This window comes from Protopterus annectens, chromosome 3.part0 (genome assembly GCF_019279795.1).
Source record: "Protopterus annectens isolate FY-2018-M chromosome 3.part0, PAN1.0, whole genome shotgun sequence".
In the NCBI taxonomy this organism is placed as follows: Eukaryota; Metazoa; Chordata; order Ceratodontiformes; family Protopteridae; genus Protopterus; species Protopterus annectens.
This window is the reverse complement of record NC_056731.1, coordinates 1215345625-1215359105: the sequence shown is the minus strand read 5'-3', so window position 1 is coordinate 1215359105 and position 13481 is coordinate 1215345625. Positions and strand designations below refer to the sequence as shown.

At 36.3% G+C, this 13481-nt stretch overlaps 1 protein-coding gene across 1 annotated transcript in view; it reads right to left on the bottom strand.

The window, feature by feature from the left end:
- LOC122797026 (collagen alpha-1(XXI) chain-like) overlaps window positions 1-13481 on the bottom strand; it is a 1114432-nt gene that overhangs the window by 640392 nt on the left and 460559 nt on the right. The window lies entirely within an intron of this gene.

The following is a 13481-nucleotide window of genomic DNA, read 5'->3' as shown; positions in this document are numbered from 1 at the left end:
CAAGCACTTTACCATGCTTTATTGCTTACATGCTGACATAATGATAAGAAAAACATATGGACAATACATAAGCAATAGCTTGTACAAAAGGAGCAAAACTCATTTCCCTCAGCTGATACAGTAAGACAGTAAGATATATAATATCAAAACAGTAGAAAGGCTGTAAACTCTTGTAGCTGGCATCACTATTACTAATACTTACCAAGGTAGCTTGAAATTGTATGGTATTCTGTACTCTGTGCCCTACTATTGCTTACTGACGTTTCACATCTGCTTTTCATAGCCTGATAGACAGGAATTTTAAAAACTACTGCACATTCTATAATTTCCCATCCTGTTGAAAATTTACTTTTTTAAAATTAAAAACAATTTGTTGTATACACATGGAGGGGATGAAATGAAATGAGTCTACTAATAGATCTGATAAGTCCATGTGCCTTTTTGTGAAATTAATAATTTGAAAGCCTCAAGTTTCAGATGAAGTCAAAAATCAATAGTGCTTGCATTTACCTATGACTTACTCTTGAAAAAGATCACTAGTGACACATTTCTCCTTAGCGACATCTGCAGAGCAGATTTTTGCTTGTATGCTGTTAAGACTCCTTTAGAGTTATAAATAACTTTTTACTGTCAATATCAGATATTTGCTGAACCTTTTTGAAAAGGTCAGTACTTGCATTCATTCCCATAGGTAATATTTTTAAACAATTCTGTAATTTACATTGAAGAATTTACATGGATGTGAAACATTACTGTAATCACATATTTCACTTGCAGCAGTCCAGCTGAAAGAATGCAAACAAAACAGCTCATGTATAACTTGTAATGAATGAATGAACAGTGTGTTACTGTATCTGATGGTTGAAACATCATTCCTGTTTACCAGAAAGACAATACCAGTATCTTTTAAAGGGACTTAGCTATCATGCATGTGTTTGTTATTGATGAAAAATAGCGTATATAATTCAAGGGCTGCATGAAAGCTGTGAACAGCACCCTTATCATTAATGTCATTCTAGTGGGAGCCCTTTGTTATGCATGGTGCCAAAGGCCACCCTGGAAGTTGGTTTGAAAGAGTGAGAGGTTGCAGTCTGTCACATTTCTGGGGTGCATTATAGTGTGAAAGGCAACAGATTCACACGTTAGCTTAGCTTGTATTACTGACATCGTACTGTGCTCACCCACAGTTTCTTTAAATACGGTAGATGAAACAAATTGTTTATCTGGTTACACAGACTTAGCAATCACATTAATATTGACACTGCTTTCATAACTACCACTGTTGTGAGAATCACTATTAAAAACAATCTGACAATTTGAAACCCATGGAGTGTTATCTGCTTGTTTCTCTTTCTTTATTCTTTCACTTTTCCTAGTAATTAGTTTATGTAATGCTTTATTTAGCTGCACGCAATACCTTTTTATTTGCCTGCCACATTGTTCTTTCCTTGGAAATGTGATCTGGCAGAAGGCCCAACAAAATATAAATCGATAAATACATATCTAACTCCTACCCTTCTTTGCTGGGATTCCACTTTCTAGTTCTGATAGTTGAAATTGAAAAGGGATGTGTTCCAAGAGGAGAAAAACAAGAACACACAACTTCTGATTGGTGCAGTGCTATCTAAATGGATTAACTCATGTCATTAACACTAATTCCTTTGAACTGCACCTAGTCCTGTACCCTGAAAGTCATCCTGTCATGAATTCTGTTTTTCAAGAGAGGTGGTTGTTGTGTCAAACATACTGAGGTCTCATGAAGAAGTAATCCTAATCCTGATCCTAACTTCCACACCACTTCTACCCCCAAACTTCCTAAGAATCACTTGTCACTATACTCTATGAACATCTGAAGCATTCCCAACAAAACTAGTGAATTCCACGCGTGTATGTCACAGCACACCCCAATATCATCTCTCTCATTGAAACATGGTTGAAGCCTCACACCACTGACAAAGAACTCCTCCCCCAGGCTACAATATCATATGCCTCAACAGACTAAAGAAGAATGGGGGTGGGGGGGCTATAATTTACTGAAACAACCTCACTGTTTTCCTCCTTTCAAAACCTCCCCCCTTTATTCTCTCCCTCTGAACTCCTCATTGCTAACTACAAATTAAATGATCACAACATCATCACTGTAGCAGCAATATACCCATATACATTTCTCCAGGTGACACCATCACTCTGCTAGAACATATCCTATCCTGGCTATCACATAACATTCCCCATGAAACTATTACACTAGGGGATGTCAGCACAAATTGGCTACTGCTCACCAGTGATACTCCCAGTACATGTATTAATCTACACAGTTTCTCCCAATTTATTTATCTCCACTCCTACCCACATAAACAAACCAACCAATTCCAAATCTATAATAGACTAGATATTAGTTTCCCATCCTAATAAATGTCATTACCCCCAATTCTTCACAGACTCACTAAGTGATCATTCATCTGTCAAAGTACTTAGATTCTCCTCTCGTACTGTCAGATCACATAAATGCATTGAATGCTGCAAACTGTCTAATTTCCATACTGACACTTTAAATAGCCTTCTCTCTGTAATAAACTGGTTCTTTCTAACCTACTTACAACTAGATGATGCTTACAAAAATTCAATTCCATCTTCGTTAACATACTTAACTCCCTGTCTCCATTTCAAATCGTTAGAGTCAAATCAACTACTTCCCGTTATCACAAGCCACATCTTCCTTAATGCAGAAAAGAGACAAGGCCTGAAAAATCTGGACCAAAACAAAATCCCCTTCCCATCTTCAAACTTTCAAAAAAATTACAAAACAGTAAATAAGTAAAAACAAAAGTCCACAGATTCTGAGTAGCTTTAATAAAAAACAATAAAATAACAGAGTATAAAATAAATGAGCATTTCCGCAGATACTCCGCTGCTTCATACCATAATATTTAAACAACAATGCATACAAGTATATAAGTACAACTTCATCAAATGAAATTTAAAAACAGATCACATGAGAGCATTAAGTCAATTAACTCATCGATGTAAACATCTTCTTTTCAGAGCAGGTTTAAGAGAGACCTAATTATGATTTACCAATATAAAACCCCACACATGCCACACACTTAGCCAAATAAACTATATTCTTAGTAACACAGTCTGCATAGAAATCAGACTTCATAGTTTTCTGCATTCTGGGATGATTAATTGAGGCCACATTCCATATAAATTTACAGGCACTACAAGATCGAAAAGGGTAGCTGCCTTTACGTTTTGAGGTCACTGTCATACCCGAATACTGTTCTCTATGGCATAAACGCTGTTTTAATGTTCTGTTAACACTTTACTCAATTCTGGGTCAGTCATAAGGACTGGCCAGTTCTTCGTTATAACATCACACATTACAATAACATCACTAGAAAAAGTGAGTGTAATTCTGTGTGTAGGGTCACTCTCAACAGGTGACCCAGACCTTATTACATCTCTAGAACATTCTGAAAAATATGGTTTTGCCACAGTGTCTTTATTTCTAAGGACTTTACCTAAAGCCTGTTCTATCTCTCTCTTACTATATCCTCTGTTTAAAAAATCCAATTTCAATGTATTAAGGGCTGCTTCTAACATTGATTCTTCTGTATGTACTCTCATAACTCTAAGGATCTGGCTTTTCAAGACATTCCTTAATGTAATTTGTGATATTATAAAGAAGAACTGGAATGTGCTTATGAATGTGGCATGTGAGGGGTTTTATATTGGTAAAACCAATCGTACTTTGAAAGAGAGGATTTTAGAGCACTATAAATACATTAAGAATATGAAATCTAGTAATGACTTTGCTCAGCATGTATTAGATAGAGATGATACACTTTTTTAAATTTTTGGTGTTAAGAATTGTTTGTGAAAATATTAGAGAAGGAGATTTATGTAATGAAACAAAGTTCTGTGAATTACGTTGGATTTTAGACTTTAGGGCTAATATTAGCCCTGGTCTTAATAATTATGTCTCTCTTAAACCTTCTCTGAAAAGAAGATGTTTACATCAGTGAGTTAATTGACTTAGTGCTGTCATATGATCTGTTTTTTAAATTTCATTGGATGAAGTTGTACTTAAATACTTGCATGCATTGTTGTTTAAATATTATGGTCTGAAGCAGCGGAGTATCTGCGAAAGTGCTCACCTACTTTATACTCTGTTATTTTATTGTCTTTTATTAAAGCTACTCAGAATCTGTGAACTTCTGGTTTTACTTATTTACTTCTATTTTGAATTGTGTCCTGGTCTACTCTGCAATCATTTTTTACCTAATTACAAAACAAAACCAAGAAATGCATCCACAAAGACAAACAGCACTTCTATAATGCACCTCCAGCTTCTCACACAGCAAACCCCCAAAAATTCTGGAACACCATTAACCAGATACTTCACCCTGGTAATCTATCTACCCCAACCCCAGCCCAAATAATACTCCCCAAGAAACTGCATCAACATTCAAAAACTACTTTCTAGACACTCTTAGCAAACTAATGCAAACCTCTACTACTGACCATCCTACTGTAAAATCTACTAACTCCCAGTCTAATCATAATTTCTCCTTTAAGCCTGTATCAATAAGCTACGTAAAGTACCTACTTCTCAAACTGAAATCCTGATCCTCAGCAGACAACCTTCCTCCTCTCTTCCTCAAGTTAACTGCTAGCTCTCTTGCCCTTCCTATCGGTCTCCTTATTAATCAATAAATAGCTGGATCTAATGTATCCTCCCTGTGGAAACAATTCTATACCATACCCATTCACAAAGGAGGTAACTCCATGGAACTATCCAACTTCAGGCCTATTGCTATTCTCTCCCCCCTCTCCAAAATCTTAGAAAAATGTATTCACAAACACATCCTTGACTACCTATGGCAAGAAAACTTAACACCCACCCAACATAGCTTTTGGCCCAACCACAGTACAACAGCCCTTATTTTCTTCACCAATACAATCTCACTTGTCAGAGACCAAAACAAATTAGCCTCCTGTCTATTCCTTGACCACTCTAAAGCTTTTGATACGGTCTCTCACTTCCTGCTTCTTGATAAACTCACCAGTCTAAACTATCCAACACAACTATTTCCTGGTTTAGGAGTTACCTCACTGACTGACTGACAGCAATCAGTGAAATGGCACTTTACATTATCCTTTCCTCTTCCCATCAAGATGGGAGTCCCCCGAGGTTCAGTACTTTGCCACTATTATTCAACATTTTTGCCAACCTTTTACATACATCCTGTCCACAATCAACATTAATACAATATGCTGATGAGTGAACAGTCATCACTACAGCTAATAACGTCTCAGATCTCAAAGACCTAACCCAATAATCATTCATATCTATAGAAAACTGGCTAATCAACAAGCAAACTCCTGCTTTTCCAACCAAAATCCCTCAACCACCTAAAATCTACCTTTACTATCACATCCCAGAACAATACCTCCACCATAGTTGAATCACATACCAAACTGCTAGGAGCAATCATTGATGATCAACTTAAATTTGACCTGCATGTACTCAACTGTATTACTAAAACCTATCAAAAAACTGGATTCCTCTAAAGAAATACAAGATATCTAACAAAAGGAGTTAGGATCACTCTCTCTCATGCATATCTCCTTCCTGGCCTCTTCTATAATTTCTAAATCATTACCAACCTGCAAAATTCCCTGTTAACAAAAGTAGAAACTACCTACAACAAGATGCCCGATTTGCTGCTAATCTACCCTCTAAATCCTTGTTTCCCTAAACTGGTTAGAATATCCCCATCAGCTGTTACTCTCTCAACTACAGAGCTTACATTCCATCATATACAAGCCCTCCTTCTGTCCTGACATTGCTACAATTAGTTTCTAGCTACACCCCACCCCGGAACCTCAGAAGTACGGACCAAAATTTGCTACAAATCTACAAGCCTAAAATCTCAGTAGGACTAAAACATTATAGTTACTCCCCTGCCCTCTCCTGGAATAAACTTCCTCTGGAAATTAGAAGCATAAGACAACCACAACAATTCAAAAGTGCTCTCAAAATCTTCCTAACTAGCTCTTGGACTTGCCACTGCAAAATCTCCCCTGATCCCCATATCCTCAACCTCACCTCACAATGCCCACAACTTCTTTCTGCCTAACATATCTAATCTGTCTAACTTCTGTACCTCTTGTTACCTATTCTCACCCTCCTCTCACTCGTGCCTACTTGATAACTCATTCTTACCTCTTTAAACCCCTTTCCTACTTACTTGCTAGTACTCCTAAACCCTAATCTATGTCCAACTAAGTCATACTTTTATCTTCCCTCCTACTCCTATCCTGCTCACCCCAAACCGCAGGCTCTAAACAGCCTGTAATCTTGAGAATACACCACTCAACTTTACATGCTACCTCTGTAATAAAATCTCCTCAAAGTACCTTATAAATACAGTGATATACTTCTTTACTTATAGCATCCTTTTCAGGGTTTATTGTTATATCAACCATAACTTTTCTGCTACTTTACTGACTGTTTCCTTTTCATTTTTTCATCATTAATTATAACATAACTAAATACTAAACTTGCTTGTATAATACTGTATATTGTATATTCTTTCTGTATAGCTCTACAGCTTTTCTCTTCTGGCCTCCACTGAAAAGGGACAATAGTCCAGTGGACTAAGCCGGTCAACAAATGTCAAATAAAATAATAAAAATAATGAATCAAGCCAAAGAATGCAATTATTCATTATTTTAGCATTTTACTTTTTATGACATTTGCACTCGTATATACTCATGAGTGCATTTGTTATCACATATATCTTTATTTACATTAACTTAGCCTTCTATGCAGGCTGTTGTCCAGTCACAAATATAACCCAATGATATAGACACTCATGTTAAGATTTTGGAAGGGATGGAATATTTCAAAGCTTCTTCCACCCAGGAACCTTGATGCAAATTTAGAGCATTTTCCTGTTAATACCTAGAAATAATGCTTTCAGTTAAAAAAGAAAAAGTATATTTATTCAGTAATGCACATATATAGTCAAGAGGATTGGATGGAGAGGCAATAAGATATGATGTGCATTCAGCAACATTATTTACTAAACTGCACAGATAAAGTCACATAACACACAAACCAAGTAACTACTAACTCAGCTTTATAGCTATACTATGAACACTATATACACTACATATGCACATATATGCTGCGTCTCTGTTACTTTCAAAGAAAGATGTGACAAATATGCACAATCTACAGTTCAATATGCAAATGCAGATACCCACAACAATACTGTATCATGTGAGATATAATAAGTTATATACAGTTTAGAAAAATAGTCACTTCAAAGGGCACAGAGTCAGTATATTATGTACATAGACTATCGTATCAGCTTGATCTCCTTATCTTAAACACTGAGTCACAGTGGGCTGATCTTGTACTGTGGCACTGCTTGGAGACACAGCTAGTTGTACATTCATTCATATTAGCTTCATGATTACTTTGAACAACTTCCTGACTTTCTAAATCTTGGTCTTAAGACTGGGAAACACTTAAGGAAACACTTAAGGAAACATTTTTTATTTTGAGAAGGTGATAATACTTTTGCTAGTTCAAACCTTTGAGGTTATACATTAGAATTCTAATATATAAACAACTAAACTTCTAGACTGGATTGTTTATTAAATTCTTTTTATTTGTTTTCTATATCTGCATATCTGCACCTTGCACATTCCAGAGTCTCTGGTCTTCTGCTTGCGAAATCACAATAGCAAGCCCATTACATTTCTATACATTAAGGCCGAAGCCCACATGTATCCTTATTGTTTCTTTTCTTTTTTGCATTTCATTGAAACTCTTTGAAGATATTTCATATGCAAAATTTCTGTCTGTGTTAACTTCTTTCATTTGGTCAGTAGCATTTGTTTGTTTTCTGTGGCCAGTTAGGAATATGACGTAGGTAATTTAACCTTAAGGCCTCTACAATTGACAGTTGTGCTGGTGCAAGTCCTTCAGATTACAACAGCATATTTTCTGTATTCCAGTATTGAAAGGTGATGATTTGATATGTTTGAGCAGTCACAATTACAATTTTTCAGTTTTTTCATATAATTTAAATCATACCATCTGTTGAAATTCTAATTGATTCACTAAGATATGGAATTCTTGGCTTATTAATTGTGGTCCTTTGTCTGATATGATCATATCTGGCATGCCAAATTCAAGACGAGAACCATACCTTCTGTTGAAATTCTGACTGATTTACTAAGGTATAGAAATAATTCTTGGCTTATGAATTGTGGACCTTAGTCTGATATGACCGTATCTAGTGTACTAAATTTAAGCACAGATAGAGTTTGGTATTATCACACCAATGTTGCTTGTATTCTTGTGCAACTGTACTACTTCTGGGTATTTTAAATAACAGTCCACACTGTTGAATTTTATGCAACAAACTTTCCTCTCTTGGATTCTTCATCTTTCTGAGAATACTGTAGATGTTATATCTTTCAACAGTATGTTCACTCTGCTCTGACATTTTAGGCCAATAAAGAGCATAATTTAGCTACAAACCACTGACACACACTCCTTTGATTCACCAGTTTTTGAAAGATAAATATCAAAACCGGTGAGTTAAAACACTTAAAAACACAAGAAATATCTTTTTTTTTTTTTTGCTTTTGCAGGTTGCAAGTCACTTTGCTCCTCCCACTCTGCTAAGATACAGTATATAAATATGTATAAAACCAAATCCACAGTCATACCACAATGGAGAAAAGAGGAAAAAAGTGCTCTGCCAGCTCACACAATACAACACATCGGTGTGAAACCCACCTCAAAATTAAATTCTCAAACTGAAACTCCATCAGATATACCATTGTCAGTCCATAAAATAGCCAAAGAACATTGCGTGCACTTTTCTTGCACTTCATTATTGCTGGATGTAATACTTGGATTTTGTGTACCATGGCTTTATAAAGCTGAATAGGAAAGAAAACTTCAACAGCCTTGAACTTAAGCCTTGCACACATGAATGCTCATCACAGAATGGAAAGCATATTCTAATATCTGGATGAACTGACTTAACTCTGGTCACCAATTCTTTACTGCATTTTAACGCATTCTGTTGCATAGATTTTTAGTTCTTCTAGCTTCTCAGACAATATAAATAGTTGTGAGACAGTTTTCAGAAAATTCAGTTCTTTTTCTAGCAAGTATTCTTTACACTTACCTGTGTTCTGATATGTGTGCCACCTGTATGCATCAGTTTTCCTTGTGTACTGACCTTAAAGATCACACTTTTGTAAACTCAGAAACATTCTTTGAAATCTCAATGATGCCTTATAAAGAAACTTTGAAAATTCTCTGTAGTGGATTATGGTCTGACTCCATTATGGCTAGTTTTATTTTACCATAGATATAATTATGGAATCACTGACAGTAAAATATATTACCAACATTACTTTCCTTGACTGGACATCATTGAAATCACTTGACCCAAATATTATTGGCCTACCTTTCTGCACTAACTGTGCTCCAAGGCCTTGTAAGCTACCATCCCTTTGACGTATATCTGGATGTGACACACTGTAGAATTTCAGAGTAGGTGTCTCATTGACTAGAGTCTTGGAACTGCATCCTGTTTGTGTGATCAGAACCAAGTAACATCATGCCCTACTAGCTTCTTAAACTGAAACTATTATATCTCACAAGTTATGAATGAGCTTTGCAAAATACTGAACCATGATAAAGTGCTGCATAAGAATGACTTATGCAGTGGCGGCTGGTGACTTGAAATCAAAGGGGGGCTGCAGGAGACAGCGGAATGGGTGGGGCCAATGGGAAGGGGTGTGACCAACTAGAAAGGGGTGGAGCTATGCTCAAAACCACAAAAACTGGGACTTTAATTAAATACGCTGCCCTGGGTGCCAAACAGTCATTATGAGAGTCCAATCAAGACAAAATGAAGTGAAGAAGAAAAAAAATATTTCAATGCATTGGCTACATGAGAGCTTACTTAATATCTAGATGGAAACAAAAAGGTTGTAAGGCATGAAAAAATAAATTACTTTTTAAATACATTACTGGAATGCCAGTCAAAATCAGGTATAAAAAAAACAAGCAGCTCTCAACTCAAACCACTTCTCCTTGCACTGCAGTTTTAACTATAATTGATATTTAGCTTTATAAAAGTACCAACCAACATACTGAAAGAAGCAATACCCCCACTTGTAAAAATGTTTCTTATCCAAAAAGGACCTGCTGCCTGACAACAACTATCTTCTTGTTTCATGGAGAAAACATGATCAAAGTAAAAAATGAACGGCAAACAAGAAACAAGCTCAAGATAAATTGCTTAAAGAATTACTGCACAAATTATAGACTGGCATTCTATTTAGTTTACAGGTAAAGCCTGCAAAGATGACTGAAGTTCCCAACAAATGTAATGAGCTTCTGAAAATACCGTAATCCTGTCATTTATTACAAATAATGTCATATGCATTTCAGTACTTAAGACTTACACACTATCTAGTTATGTAATTATTCTCTGCATGGCAACAACAAAAAGGCCTTCAATGTTGGTAATTCTTTAACAGCATGCTTATTAAAGCATACCTGATGGTTATTAAAGCATTGTTATTTAAACACAGAGCAACAGGCACTGCAATGACATGCATTTTCTGAATAAGAAGCATAAATCAACAGTATAAAAATATGACAGAAAACCAGAATAGTCTTCAAAATCAAGGACAGATGAAAAGCCACTGTAGTACTTGTGTTTACCTTGGATAGGGGGATACTCTGCACATTTACACTGCATAACTGCTCCTTGCCTTGCTTGGACACATCCAGAGTCACTAAGTGGGGGAGTGAGTTGCAACAAGTATGTCACAATTAATTGTCTCTGGCTGACGGTGATGGCCTTGAACAAGAAATCTGGACAAAGCCATACAGAGAAGTGGGACAAATGCCCAAAAATAAGGGCAATTTTTAAATATTGTTCTAATAAACTTAGAAAGATAATAGAATAGTAGGTCTTATGTTAGTATGAATTTTCTGAAGGGTATGAAACCTGAAACTCAAATGTCTATCATTATTTTCTAACTTCAATCTTTAATGATTAGCCACTAATTTGCCAAAAAAAACCCCACAATTTTATGAAAAATGGACCAAAAATGTGATGCAAAAATATAAAATACCCACACAATACAGCTGAGAACCTATCAAAGAAGGGACACTTGTAATATTAGTACTGTTAACTTGAGCAGCCGACAAAATAAGAGAATCTACATGCATTTCTGAAAATAAAAGTAATCTGAAACCGATCATTACAATTATTTATTAATTGTAAACCCTCCACATTTTCTTCCAGATTTGCCATTTTGTGGAGGGATTGTTAGGGGAGAGCAACATTTTGAGCCAAAATCAGGGACAGTTGAGAGGTTTGGATATACCTAATTCTATAAAGTGATTTATTTGAGCGCACCTCTCATCCTCTTAGTGCAGGAAATTTGGACAAGGCCAAATATATTGGGGGAACATATGAACAGTACTAAAAGTTGCTCTTGTATAAACATAGTCAGTTGACAGAACAACAGGTCTTGCTTTAGCATGCATTTTTCTGAAAAGTATGAAGTCTGAAACTCAATGTCTGTCGTTATTTAATGACTTCATTCCTAAATGATTTGCCAGAAAACCACAAATTTTATGAGTAACAAACCAAAAATAAGAAGCAAAAATCTATTAATTCTGCAAAAATCTGGACAGTTAAGAGGTATAGTTCAGCTGGGGCTGTCTGGGTTTGCCGCCCTTCCCTTCCTTACAAAATCATGGTCAAATGGGGCCTCCCCCCTGCAGCTACTCCAATGTACCATGATTTGGCTATTTCACCACATTTACCATAAACACTGTAATGTGCATACTGCTTTACTTCTACAATGATTTGGATTTCATTTAAAAGTTTTATTTTACATTTTACAGCACAAACAATAACAGAAATCTGCTAAACAAAGCAATGCAGTCTCACAATGAAAATAGACTTAGCATTAAAACTTCTTTGCTCTTGAAACTCATATTCATTGAAACAGCATTGAAACCCACATAAAAAGAAAATGCATTTTGCCAGTGGCAGATAAAGATTCATTTTGGGCTGTTTTCAAATTATAGGCCCCTTGAACATGAAACGTACACAATATACTTCATACCCTGACGCAAATTCATGCTAATGCTAAACCTGTTGTTCTATCAAATTTCTCGGTTTGTAGGGACAATTGTCCCTTATGGCTTTGTCCAGATTTCTTACCCTGATGGGTTGGGAGGTGTAATGAGCGATCTTGCTCTATTTAAATTGCCATACAGCAATTCTGGTGTGCAGGAGACGTGTGCATTGTGAGAGCCCTGCTCTCAGACATACCACCTGCATTTTTACACAGAACCATGTCTGTATTAAAACACGGCAGAACGCCTTCATGAATATGCAATGTGCACTGTCATGCTGCACAGGAACAGTCCCTTCCATGCAGGAATAAGCTATTCCTGCACGGAAGTTTACTGAATCCAGGGGGTACAACCTTAAGGCTTTATAGTCTGAACACAATCATAACACAACTGTGCATGACTCCATAAACTCCATAATGCTTTGTGGCACAAACACTATCAGTTTTATTAAATGTATTATGTCTATAAAAATAAAGAATGAATTCCCTTGTCAGGAACTAGGAGACGAGTCACGGTATGACAATCCCATGTCATGCACCCATTGTTTTCAAGAAATGTATTCAGGACGGGTGGTAACCTTGGTGTTGGTGTTAGTTGGAGAAGAGATGTAGTAAACATCTCCCAACAAAACTAGGTTTCACTTTATCTTTTAATAAACATTGAAATGAACCTTTTGCTTTTTTAACACTATAGCTGGATAAAGGTAAATGAAGTAGAACAGCAACATGTGATTCATAGATTAGTACTAAGCTAACCGCCCTTGCGAGCCATTTTAAGCCTAGCCAATTATCCCTTGTGAGACTCAAACCCTGCACCTTGTGCTTGCAAGGCAAGCACCTTAACCATTAGGCCACCCTCCTGATGAACATGCTTTATGGCTGCTTCAACAAAGGTGCTTTATCCCAGAGCAAATGTGCTTAAAACCTCAAAAGACTGCAGCTCTGTGCACAACAGAATGGCTACACCATGCTTTTTCTATGATGCATGCAGTGAAGACGCTGCATTACATATCTGAAGTCAGAATGTTTGGAGTGATCTTCCAATATCAAATGAGTCTCCTGCATGACCAGTGAATACAGTGTCTCGCTCTTGTCCAATTCAAATAAACTGTCTTGCTCTTTTTATAGGGGGAAATTAATTCCATTAATTATATCTGGTAGAAGTTTCATTCAGGATCCCAGGACAACTTATAATTAGATTATCACATATAACAGGGTTCACTATTTTCAGATCAACAAAAACAATTTCTGAAAATTGCTGCAACCCCACCTTT